General features: G+C 37.6%; 1 long non-coding RNA gene across 1 annotated transcript; it reads left to right on the top strand.

Annotated features, from left to right (window-relative positions):
• The first annotated feature begins 1,554 nt into the window (after nt 1-1,554).
• Nucleotides 1,555-13,237, top strand: LOC134679698 (uncharacterized). The gene is made up of 4 exons (XR_010100383.1): nt 1,555-1,581; nt 6,212-6,517; nt 9,788-9,904; nt 12,929-13,237. It is a non-coding gene; the product is annotated as an uncharacterized LOC134679698 (long non-coding RNA).
• Nucleotides 13,238-13,932: the final 695 nt, after the last annotated feature.

Raw genomic sequence — 13,932 nt, forward strand, 5'->3', positions numbered from 1 at the left:
GCATTGCCGTTAAATCTGCTCTCGAATATTTAAATATTCCGACATTTCAATACCTCGAGCGGAAGCCATGTCGTCGAATGAAGAAAAATTCTCACTCGGAACGAGGAAATGCAATTTTGCGACGACTTTGACATCACGGCTGGTGCCTTCGAGGTTTGTAGGAGGCCGAATCGAAACTGCAGTATCATTGCTAACGTTAAGTCGTATGGTATGTATTACAAAGTACCTATGCAATTAGTTACATGCATAGCATAGCATACGAGTAGGTATATTTTTATCGAGAACCAATAAAACTGGTCCAAAAGAAATTGTAGCTTTCTTTTGGACCGGACCGGAGTTTAATCTTTTTTTATCAAAATTAAAGTATGAAATTATGTTATTTATTAGTTCCGACCATAAGAAATACGAGTTTCATACATCATGAGATTTATTTTTACGTCACTTTAGCAAAACCAAGCGTTCAATTTGTACTAAATTTTAGATATATTTTAGATACAGTGAAGAAAATTCTCAATCGGAACGAGTAAATGCAAATTTGCGACGATTTTGACATCACGGCTGGTGCCTTCGAGGTTTGTAGGAGGCCGAATCGAAACTGCAGTATCATTGCTAGCGTTTAGTCGTATGGTATGTTTTACAAAGTACCTATGCAATTAGTTACATGCATAGCATAGCATACGAGTAGGTATATTTTTATCGAGAACCAATAAAACTGGTCCAAAAGAAATTGTAGCTTTCTTTTGGACCGGACCGGAGTTTAATCTTTTTTTATCAAAATTAAAGTATGAAATTATGTTATTTATTAGTTCCAACCATAAGAAATACGAGTTTCATACATCATGAGATTTATTTTTACGTCACTTTAGCAAAACCAAGCGTTCAATTTGTACTAAATTTTAGATATATTTTAGATACAATGAAGAAAAATTTTCAATCGGAACGAGTAAATGCAATTTTGCGACGACTTTGACATCACGGCTGGTGCCTTCGAGGTTTGTTTTGTAGGAGGCCGAATCGAAAAGTACTGCAGTATCATTGCTAACGTTTAGTCGTATGGTATGTATTACAAAGTACCTATGCAATCAGTTACATGCATAGCATAGCATACGAGTAGGTATATTTTTATCGAGAACAAATAAAACTGGTCCAAAAGAAATTGTAGCTTTCTTTTGGACCGGACCGGAGGTTAATCTTTTTTTATCAAAATTAAAGTATGAAATTATGTTATTTATTAGTTCCGACCATAAGAAATACGAGTTTCATACATCATGAGATTTATTTTTACGTCAATAGCAAAACCAAGCGTTCTAAGAAAACTGTTTTGACTGTTAATCAAATACCCTATACCAACATAGAGATTATTGCGACAAATAACAAAGATTATTACTTAAACTTTAATCCAAAGAAATAATTTATTTTGAAATTACGTACAATAATTACAATTCAGTCTTCGAAAAGTCATAAAAAGTTAAATTTAAATTAGCATTCTTGTGTTTGGATAGGTACTTGCTACGTATTGAAGTATATTCTGTAAAAAGTGGATTGTTAACGTTAAAAAAATGTTCTTGGTCCGAACTGCTGGTAAGTTAATAGTATTTTATGCAACAGTTTTATAAGTGGGGTCAAAAAATGTGAGTGGCGTGGGTAACAATGTGAGCCGAAGGCGAACATTGTTAATAAATACGCCATGAGCATTTTTTAACTACTTATACAACGTTGCATACAATGCTTTTTCTATGAGTAGGCAATATTAAATAAAATACAAAAAAATATAAACAAAATTTTATTTATGAAAATGTCAATGTAAATTTTGGATAGTAGGTATTACTATATGTATGTAGCTCTTGTCTGCGACAAGCACCCATAATTACCAAATATTACTGCAACCTGTAACAAGAAAAAGGAGAATTAAATAATATTCAGTTTCAATGCAAAAATATAAAATGTACATAAATATAGCTCGTTGTACTGTGTACCCTGAAAATGTATACTTATCAAAATTTTTTATAACATATACCAACCTTGCTTAAAAGATAGATCTGATCCGGTGCTTCCAATTAGTCTTTGAAAATACACCAAAGACGTTTTCAGAGAATGACGAAGTTTTGTGCTCCAATCTCCACGCCATGTACTTCTCATAAGATTTGTCGTATAGGTGCTGAGATTTAGTACTTAGGCAACAAATTTTCGGTCGCTGCTTGTGCTGCAGCAGATATTTCTTGGTGTAGAAACAATGTAGTCCTCTTTGTCCATTTTAAACACTTTTTATGAACGCAAAACAAATAGTAACGCAAAGTACTCAAAGAACAAGAAATTACCGGGAAAGGCGGGAAACGAGAAACAAACGAGTAATGTCTATGGTTATGTTTTTTTTTAAAGCCGTTACACACTACCGCACCGCACCAGGGTCGTGGTGCTGTAGGGTATAAAAGTATTTTTTATTATGTTGGTAGCAATGAACTCAGTACAAATTTGTTTCTTTTTTAATAAAAACCGTATGCATTCAATCGTTTGTCACGTTGGTAGCAATGTCCGGTATGTGCCACCTGCTACCCTGCACTAGCTTACCGTATCGTAATGTCTCTAAAACGATACAAGTGCTTTTTTGGGCAATAGACTATAGACTTTTAAGGAGTATTAATAATGTACGCCCTTATATGTTCGTTCGTGACTATGTAAATGACAGATAAAAGTACCCGAGTAGAAAAATAATATTTAATGTAGTCGTATGGTTTTAAAATGTTGGGATCCACTTGAAAGACTACTTGACGATGAATGGTATTGTTACCTTTTAAGGCTCCTCTTCACGTTGGGCCAACGCCAACGCCAACGAGGGACGCATTTATGCGTTAGAGGGAGCAAGTGATATTGCTATCTCATTCTACCGCATGGCTGCGTCCCTCGTTGGCGTTGGCCCAACGTGAAGAGGAGCCTTTAAGTATTAAACCAAACCCGTGCACAATGAAATGCAATAGGAGCATTCCACGAGACTGTCGCTTACATAACGCAATTCTTCTAATGCTTCTGGAAATGCTGAGTAAGCGATATTGGGTCAGGTAATATTATTGGCTAACAAATTGGCAGTATACTCTCGAGATTCACGTATTTTATTGAGGTAGCTGCCATACAAGGCAAAAGCGTTACGTAAGTGACAGTCTCGTGGAATGCCCCAATAACTACCAAAGATTCTAAACAGATATAGTCAGACCACATATAGTCTGCAGCGCAAAATAAAAAGTAGCTTTTAGAAATCAGTATGTGACAACACCAGAGAAAATGGATTAAATAGTCTTGATACTTGTGAAATTTCTACCACATTTACCGTTTATGAAAAGTTTCATTCACACGAGATTTTTCAACGCGCGTGAAAAAAGACGCTTTTTCGTGCGAAGCGTGTGGACACATATTTTGAGATAGTTACTAAATTTACGTTGCAAATGAACTAAGAAACAAATTAATTTAATTATGAAAATAGTTTTTTTAATATGAAGTGCAAACACTGGCAAACACCGTAAAATGACTGATTGACGTATAAAAAAAACCATTGATGTTTTGGTTTAACGGGAAACTTAGAACGCCGACAAGACAAAATAATTATTTGTCATCTATTACTGTATTTTGGCAAGGGCCCACGAGGCTGCCACCCCTCCGATAAACAAACAAGACGAAAGAAAAGCAAAGGCACCGCGCCCATGCTGTGTGCCTTCTTGTACATCGGTACAAGGAGAAGGTAAGTAAAGTTTCGTATAATTTCTTTATCGCGGTGCTCCTGAACATTTATTTATAGTCGCATAAAAATACAGGCCACAAAAGGCAGCTTTGATGAAATTAAAAGCAAAGAAAAAACTATACAAATGGCGGATTTTATACTAAATGCCATTCTCTTACTAGTAATCTTTTCGACTACTTTTTAAGTCATTGGATACAAATTGCTTTGAATTTTATTAATGCGAAATTAACGCTGTCTGTCTGTTACCTACCCCTTCGCACTTAAACCGCTAAACCGAATTTGATGAAATTCATGCGGGGCCCAAGGAAAGGCAGTATAGTTTTTATCGATCATTATCATCGTCATTCCACGCAGATGAAGTCGCGGGCAGAAGTTGGATATATTGCTCAATACAATATGAATATACGAAATTTATTAAAATGTGTTCACTTATACATACCTGTTTTATGCTTCTAGGATTACCTCTGCATGGGTTTCCGAATCCTAATAAGCCCGATGAAATAGAAAGGGTTCGAACGTTGGTTACAAAAATCGGCGGCAGCATTATTGGTGAAAAAAAATGAAGATATATGCAAAAATCGGCGCGTATGTCATCGGCATTTTGAAGAAAGACATACCTTTCCCAATCAGAGACTAACAAAATTGGCAATTCCGTTACTGAATATACCTGGTAATTACATTTATACTTACATCATAGTAAACATAAAGCCGCCGCTGTACAGAAGAAGTTGTTACGGTCTCATTTGAAATAACATGAAATTTGACATGGACATTTAAAGTAGAATTCATCATCATCATCGTCTCAGCCATAAGACGTCCACTGCTGAACATAGGCCTCCCCCTTATGGGGAATAGGAATAGTAGAATTAGACCAAGATAAATCTGCAGTGATTTTGATTGCTAATAATGCTGTGCAAGTGTTATTAATAAGTCATAATTTCATTGCAGTTTTACGTTTAAAATGACACTTGCACATTTTGAGCTATCAAAATCGCTGCAGACTTGTCTTGGTCTTACAACTAGGTATGTTACATTACATCGTATCGTATCGTGAGTAGAAGTTCTGCAAGTACAGTCACCTGCAATAATATCTTACTCTTCGAACGCCGCAAAAATATGTGACACGCTTTTATGGCTCTACAAATAAGATCGTGTCAGATATTTACGCTGCCTTCGTCGTGTTACATATTATTGCAGGTGACTGTACCTATAACTTCTACAGGCTATTATGCCAGCGGCAAATTTTTTCTGACGGCGCGATTCGGGAAATTAATTAGACATTCACAAGATATGAAATAGTAACGATATGTGACGTTCCACGGCAAAAGGTACCTTATAGCCGCAATAATATTGGAGCGGCTTTATAATAGCGTTTAAGCGCCTACCGTCATAGGGTACCTTTTTTCTTGGAACGTCACATATCGTTACTATTTCATATCTAGTGAATGTCTAATCCATTTCCCGAATCGCGCCGAGAGTCTTAAGTTAGTAGTGGTCGTTATGTGATCCACTTTAACATTAATTGCATGTAACAATACGCAAGTAGTAGTACATATAACGGGTAAGCGCTGATTGACTAGCACGTTAACTTTCCGAGGATTAGCAAAGTAACATTTTTGTATTAATTAGGAGATATATTGTTATTTACTATGTACATACTCTTGAGATATTTACAGAGGTAGTAGTTTAACTATAAACGCAGAAGCGCGCTTAAGCCTCTCTTTCTTAGTTACTAGGAACGTATGTAAATAATTACTCATTTTATATAATATATTATACTTGAACTAATGTCAGTTTTCATTCATTTACCTATTGATAAAAAACTGATTTCTGTAATTTCCTGTCAAAATGCAACGGACGACAAATATTACTACATAATTACATAAATCAGTTTCTAATAATAAAATTGTTATAGTTTTTGCGGAAAGAGAAGAGTCGTAAAATGTATTGGGCCCCATCCAATACATTTCACGACTCTTCTCTTTCCGCACAAACTATACCTGTAAAGAGCTCACACGTATGTGCATGTGTGAGTGCGTGTGTGTACACGTGTGCGTGTTACTTTATATACCGTCTCATTAGTTGAGAGCAGGTCCGCTAGAGGCAGCACTAGTAAAGACGTGTGACGTGAAGTGTCCGAGAGTTTCTTATCTATTACAGTTATAACATATACTAATCTATGTATACGACTATATCTAGGGCAGTACTTAAAGTAAGAAAAGTCGGAACCTTTCTTACTTACTGGTAGGTATACTGTGCTATTTTTAGGGTTCCGTAGCAAAAGGCAAAAAAACGGAACCATTATGGATTCGTCATGTCTGTCTGTCCGTCCGTTTGTCACAGCCACTTTTTTCCCTCCTACCAACTGTTTCGAGTGATAAGCGATGTGATATCACAGTGTAATATTACGTTCACGAAAAAAGTGATGTGATATAGCATTACTTTTTAAGCACTGTTTCGCGAATGACTGTTTTTTTTTAGTTATTTTACTACTTCTAACATCTCTATGCTGCGGACAAACAAAAAAAACAAGAAGAACGGGTAAGACGAAAACAACAACACCAAGTAGTACCACAGCCCTTGGACTAATATATTATAATAAAGCCGGTGTAACTCAGTGGATGCGAGAATACTTCAAACCTCCCGTAAACGAAACCGTGGTGCTGCCCCCTCTAGAGAAAATAAAGAATTGTAACGAATGTCCAAGAATTTATATTCCTGTATGTGCTTCTAATAAGAGATCTTACAATAATATATGCTATATGAATTGCTGGGGAATACTTGCAAGTAAGTAATCATTCGTTTTTAGGGTTCCGTACACAAAGGGTAAAACGGGACCCTATTACTAAGACTGCTGTCCGTCCGTCTGTCCGTCTGTCCGTCCGTCCGTCCTTCCGTCCATCCGTCCGTCCGTCCGTCCGTCTGTCACCAGGCTAGACAGTTGAAATTTTCACAGATGATGTATTTCTGTTGCCGCTATAACAACAAATACTAAAAACAGAATAAAATAAAGATTTAAGTGGGGCTCCTAATACAACAAACGTGATTTTTGACCGAAGTTAAGCAACGTCGGGCGGGGTCAGTACTTGGATGGGTGACCGTTTTTTTTTTGCCTTTTTTTGCATTATGGTACGGAACCCTTCGTGCGCGAGTCCGACTCGCACTTGCCCGGTTTTTGACAACCGGTCTGGCCTACTCCCTATCTATAGGTATTTAAATAAAAGTAAATAAATAAATTGCATTGTACATTTTCGGGTAGGTAGTTATAACATTTAGGTGAACAACCAAACAAATGGCCTGATGGCACAAAGTCCAGATGTATCAATACCCATTTGTGATGCCCTAAAGTCAGAATGTCTAGGTGTCGCCATGTTCAAAATGTAAAAAAGTCCACGTGTCATATTTCCCTTATGTTAAATAGTCATGGTGTCAAAATGTCCAGGTGTCATATTTCCCGTACTTATTTCAGGAATTCCCATGGTTTCAATAGCTTTTAGGGTTAAGGCAACGTTAGCAGAACTAATTGTCTATAAAATTGTATTTTTTTTTTCATTTAGATAATTTTAGATTTTCAAGCCACGCCTGGCAAATGTATAATGTATGAACCTACTTGCCAGTTATTTGGTCCGGGGGTCCAATTTAAGTAGTAATAAATTAAATATTTGTTCCATAGTTAAATTGGGAGCAGCGCCAGCGCCACCTTAAAGTGACATTCCATTTCCAACTGCAGCTGCAATACTGTTCATTTTACTATGGAATTTGACAATGACAGCGACGCGTTTCCATAGTAAAATGAACAGTATTGCAGCTGCAGTTGGAAATGGAATGTCACTCTTATTCATAAACAAATGAGCATTTCTCAAATTGTTTGTACATTTCGATCACATCTTAGATTTCTATAAATTATCCCGTATGAAATTGAAAAACCGGGCAAGTGCGAGTCGGACCCGCGCACGAAGGGTTCCGTACCATAATGCAAAAACAGGCAAAAAAAACGGTCACCCATCCAAGTATTGACCCCGCCCGACGTTGCTTAACTTCGGTCAAAAATCACGTTTGTTGTATGGGAGCCCCACTTAAATCTTTATTTTAATGCTGTTTTTAGTATTTGTTGTTATAGCGGCAACAGAAATACATCATCTGTGAAAATTTCAACTGTCTAGCTATCACGGTTCGTGAGATACAGCCTGGTGACAGACGAACGGACGGACGGACGGGACGGACGGACGGACAGCAGAATCTTAGTAATAGGGTCCCGTTTTACCGTTTGGGTACGGAACCCTAGAAATGGTATCCCGGTAAAGTACATGAAGCTGAACAACTTCCACTATATTTCCCAAAATGTCCCAAAAAGTTTGTATGAAACATTCCTTTTTTGTTATCAGATTTCCTTACACATTTCGCGATAGACCCGGTTATAAATATGTTGATTTAAATATTTTGACGCCAAAAACTTATAATATATAAAGTTGTTGGCCTATTTAGATCAGTCTTTTGTATTTTTTCACCACATCAACAGGCAAAGGCTCTCTTGATTGTTCAAAAACCGATAGCAAAGTTGCATTTTATTCACGTGTGAGGCAAAGTAATTAAATGCAAATTTTTAGTTGTTTTCTTATGTTTGCTGGTTGCATTGACTTTTAAATGACGATTTTTAATTCATTTGGATTTGATTTGGTTTGTTTTTGTTTGATATCTTACGGTTAATATTTTCTTCGGGTTGAAAAACTTTGTGTTTAACTCGGGGGCAAATTCTGTAAAACCCTCGCAACGCTCAATTCAATTTTGGAATCTTTCGCTTGCTCAGGTATCGATATTAGCACGTGCGGTTAAACAACAACTTTGATGGCCCCTTGTAAAACATATAACTATTTTCGCGTTAAAATGTCCTTCGTTTAATTTTCATTGGAAAAGAAAATATCTTTTTAATACAGTTGCTCAAAAAGTGCTACTTTACGTAGCTGTTTAGCGTGCGGAAAGTTGGTTATCTCGAACTAGTGCTTTTTACTTTTCCAATTTTTTTAAATTTATACTTGTTCCAATTCACGACTACTTATTGATGAGTGTTAATATTAGTTTCCTTTAAACGTCGTAATCAGCATAAAAACCTACCGTTAATGTAAGAATACGAAAAATATTACATATTTCATATTTAATTACTTACCTCTTCATCATTATAACACGTTTATTTTTTAATATTCAATATTGAAAATTCCGTTCTTAATAAGTTGACTGAATGGAACGGAATAGCTGCCAAACGCCCTTAGATATAATATACTTAAAGACGACGTCTAACCGAGCTGTCACTGTTACCACTTTTGTTTAGTGTACGATTAACAATGTTTTTCTTATTTTTTCGCAACTGTATTAAAAAACGTCGTTCGATACACGTGCGGAAATGTCATTCTTCACTCGTCCCGAGTCTTGCCACTCGCCTGCGGCTCGTGGCAAGATATCTCGGTACTCGTGAAGTAATGACATACCTTCCGCACTAGCATCGAAATATACTATTTTAATACAATTGCTCAAAAAGTGCTACTTTACGTAGCTGTTTAGCGTGCGGAAAGTTGGTTATCTCGAACTAGTGCTTTTTACTTTTCCAATTTTTTTAAATTTATACTTGTTCCAATTCACGACTACTTATTGATGAGTGTTAATATTAGTTTCCTTTAAACGTCGTAATCAGCATAAAAACCTACCGTTAATGTAAGAATACGAAAAATATTACATATTTCATATTTAATTACTTACCTCTTCATCATTATAACACGTTTAATTTTTAATATTCAATATTGAAAATTCCGTTCTTAATAAGTTGACTGAATGGAACGGAATAGCTGTCAAACGCCCATAGATATAATATACCTGTTACCACTTTTGTTTAGTGTACGATTAACAATGTTTTTCTTATTTTTTCGCAACTGTATTAAAAAACGTCGTTCGATACACGTGCGGAAATGTCATTCTTCACTCGTCCCGAGTCCGCACTAGCATCGAAATGTACTATTTTTTTTCGGCTATGTAGGTATCATAATAACATAGTTTTCTTTTCATTAGATAAAACCGTAAAATTGCTGCACATGGGTAATTGCTATTCTGTGTTGGACGACTATGATGATGAGAAGTAATGTAATATGACAAATAATCAAGATGTTAATATAATAATTTCTGATGGTAAGTAACCTAAGAGCCACAAAACGCTCGCTACGCCCGTGTGTATAATTATACGCTTGACGCTGACGCTGACGCTTTATAATTTTTGGGAGCCTTACGAAGGATCTATGTCTGAATCCCTAAAGTTATTTCTCCTATCTTTGCATTTCCTAATATTATTTGTCATAATGATCAGTTGTCCTAACACTAAAAACCCTAATTTTGGTTTCCTTAATTATTTATTACTTAACCTAATTAAGCATATTTTCTTTTTTGCGAGCGTCGCAGTTCTAACCCTAACCTAACCTACTTTTGTGGCAGCAAGTTCTAATACCTAACCATTTTTCAGAACCTTACATTATGGAAAATAATCGTTATGACAATTTGATCGTTAGGACAAAGCAGTTAGGGCAAGTGACTTTAGGACAAACGTTGTTAGGGATTCAGAATGACACCCCTTACGAGTCCTCGGATATCAAATTTTAACATGACCATACCAAAAATCAAGAAATTCAAGATGGTGGCCATTTTTTATAATTTTGACTATTCGTTGTCAATTATTAAGGTTCCTCTCGGATCCCCAGATATCAATTTTCATTATGATTAGAGCAAAAAAAAGAAATTAAAGATGGCGGCCGTTTTTTTACAGTTTTGACTTCAGTTTTCTTTTAAGGAGACTTTCGAATCCTGAGATATCAATATGACGGTTCATACAACAAAAAACATTAATTTTCATAAAAGTTAATTAAACAACCGTTAAATTTTAATGAGTAATTAAGGCTAAGTGCAAAAATAATTGCTAATTACAGCCCCTAATTTTAATCAATGCCAACTTTATTACATTTCATTCCCATAAGCATTGCCATTTCACTTTTATTAAAAATGTTCCACTTTTTTGGTAAGAATAGAAACTAACTAACTAGGAAAATTAATTTCTTCGCGTAGAGTCTGGCCAGCGAGTCGTGTCATAGGGTATTTTTTTAAATTCTTTATATGGCAACTTTTTTTCCTATCAAAATAAGCTGTCATTTAATTTCATAGTAATTTTATTGCCAGGTGCGGTTTTTATTGAAATTCCTGCGTTTTTTTGTGCCAGACTCGCTGGCCAGACTCTAGCTCTACATTGCGGGATAAATATACCGGGTGTGGCCTGTAACACGAGCAAATAATTAAAACATAGATTGTACTCCTCAAACGTTGAACTTTTGTTCAACAACTTTTTAAAATTATGAAGTATTCAGACTCTCTACTTTTCATACAAAATAAATTTATCTTCAATGGACGCCATAGCCACGCCATATCGTTGTGTTGTTAGTGACGTTGCTCGTCAAGCCTTAAACATAACAAATTTGCAATACATTGCGTCTTTGAATAACCTTTAAAGTGTATTAAAAATCAAACTACAAGTTATTTTCAAAAGTCGCTGAACAAATGTTGATCACTATGAGGAGTTACAGCCTACAGTTAATTTTTTTTCTCATATTACAGGCCACACCCGCTATATTACAGAATAGTAGATTCATACTAAGGCAGGCGTGTCTCACTCCGCGATTTCGTCGCTTTGCTACAGGTAGCTAAAAGCACATCCGTTCGGCCCCAATTTTGGGGTTTACCGTAACCCGCGCGTGGCGCTGTCGCCACCTAGCGGCCATATCTGTGCTGATCGTAACAGACGCGTTTTGTTAGAGAGTGAGTCTTCTGTACTTAGTTAGTACTATTATTTATTCTGTGACTAAGGGAATGAATGAATGATTTTACCAGCTGAGCATAGTTGAGGCAGTTTATGAACAAGGGACATCAGGCAAGCCCCGGCTCCGGTCCAGCATTACCGTGGCGGCATTATTGCTGCGGCCTTAAAGGGGCCCACTGATTATGAGTCCGCCGGCCGGTATTGGTCTGTCAGTTAGAACAAAATTTTGACAGTTCCGAACAACTGGCATGCCGATACCGTCCGGCGGACTGTTAATCAGTGGGCCCCTTAAGGCGGCCCGGTTCCGGTCCAGCATTACTGTGGCAACATTATTAAGAAGCTGGCGATGTTAAGGTGACATTCGAATGTCAACTGCATCTGCATTAATGTCGCGGCGTCGTTGTTGCCGCCGCTGTATCAATCAATGTTCTTGATAACATGATAATGAATTAACATCGTATAAATGATGTCTCACGTTAGACCGGGCCGTGTCCGGGCCGGAGCTTCCAGCGCATCGTTTTGTATGGAAACCTTCACGTGATCACCTGTCATGTCATAGAAAAGTAAGCGCCGGAGGCTCCGGCCCGGACACGGCCCGGTCTAACGTGAGTCATCCTTAACTGTCAATGTGTTTCATAAAATTTGTAATTATATTACTATCACGATACAGCGTGCAGCGGCGGCCGCAAACCTCAAAAATCCAAAAAGCAACATCGATTGACACTTGCGGGAGAGAGTGAGCACTATTAAGGTGACGTTCCATTTCCAACGGTTGCTCCAACTACCGTCGCGACGTTACTATCAATTGGGATTATAATTTTCCATATTTTTACTATTTCCATAGAGAAATTGACAATAACATCGACGTGTCGGAGCTGTGGTCAGAAATGGAATGTTACCTTAACACCAACGCGTTGCTACGGCAATGCAGCTGTCGTTGGAAACGGAACGTCACCTTTATATTTGCAAAGTGTGCGAGTATGTTTGCACACTGCACTAGTCACAGATTGACGCTGCCCGCCCCGTCCAACGCTCCGCTAAACGCTAATAACTCGGACTACCTCATCATCATCATATCAGCCAGAGGACGACCACTGCTGGACATAGGCCTCCACAAAGAGTGGCACAAAGAGTGCCACAATGACCGGCCTTGCGCCACCCGCATCCAGCGGACTCCCGCGACCTTTACCAGGTCGTCAGTCCACCTTGTGGGGGGTCTACCCATGCTGCGCCTTCCAGTAGGTACGTGGTCGCCACTCGAGAACCTTTCCGCCCCAACGGTCCCCAATGGTCCCCTCCCACTGCCGCTTAAGCACTTCTTCACACTAACTACCTACTATAATTTTTTTTTTCAGTGCTAACTCTTCTATTAGTAACTTTTCTCGAAACAGAAACAAAACCACTATCGAAATATTACAAAACACCATCTATAGAAACCTGGAAAGCCTCAGTCTTGAAATTCATTAAGGACGAAGCTCTGCCGATTCTGGGCGAACCATCAGCCTGTGAAGATTGCCCTAAAGTGTATCTACCAGTATGCGCAGTGAATGGAAGATCCTTCGCGAATAAATGCTTTATGGTGTGCGATAATTTCAAGAATAATGATGGTCAAGAAACTAGCGTTGACTATATGGGCGCATGCCATGACTATAGGCTTACCTGGGAGATGGATGAATAACACATCAGCCAAATAAAAGATATATTTAATTACATATATAACTTCATTGTTTTTAGAGTCTGTGCGGAAAGAGAAGAGTCGTGAAATGTATGAGATCTAATACATTCTACGACTCTAACTACTCTTTCCGCACGGACTATACCTTAAATTCCGACGTACGACGTCTTTCCGTGACTACAGAGCTGGTGCAACTCCGCTCAAACGTCGGAATTTAAGGTAAAAACAATGAAATTATATCGCGGTAGACCCGTTTGTGTAATTACATATGTGTACAAAACGCGAGAGTTTAATGTGTTAAATAAAGGATAGACATATCATATATCTTTACTATTTCATATCTAGTGAATCTCTAAATAATTTCCCGAATCGCCCCGAGTTTCTGTCGCGTCAGACAAGGGAGTTAAAAGGCTGGCCCAGCAAAGAGAAAAGTGGCGATTAATTTGTGTGACTTAGCAATCACAACCGACAATAGTATAGCTCTTAAATATTGATGATGACACCAAATAACATAATGAACTGCACTCACCTTTCAATGAACCACGTGTCTAGATTAAGGAATGTAGGTCACAAAACACACCGGAAATACACCACGCTCCCAGGTGGCTGTGTAAGCAATGCATGAAACTCTGCATCCCACTTGCTGATGTCGGAAATTATGAAATAGATGGTCCCAATGGCGGG

Source organism: Cydia fagiglandana, chromosome 2, assembly GCF_963556715.1.
Source record: "Cydia fagiglandana chromosome 2, ilCydFagi1.1, whole genome shotgun sequence".
NCBI lineage: Eukaryota > Metazoa > Arthropoda > Insecta > Lepidoptera > Tortricidae > Cydia > Cydia fagiglandana.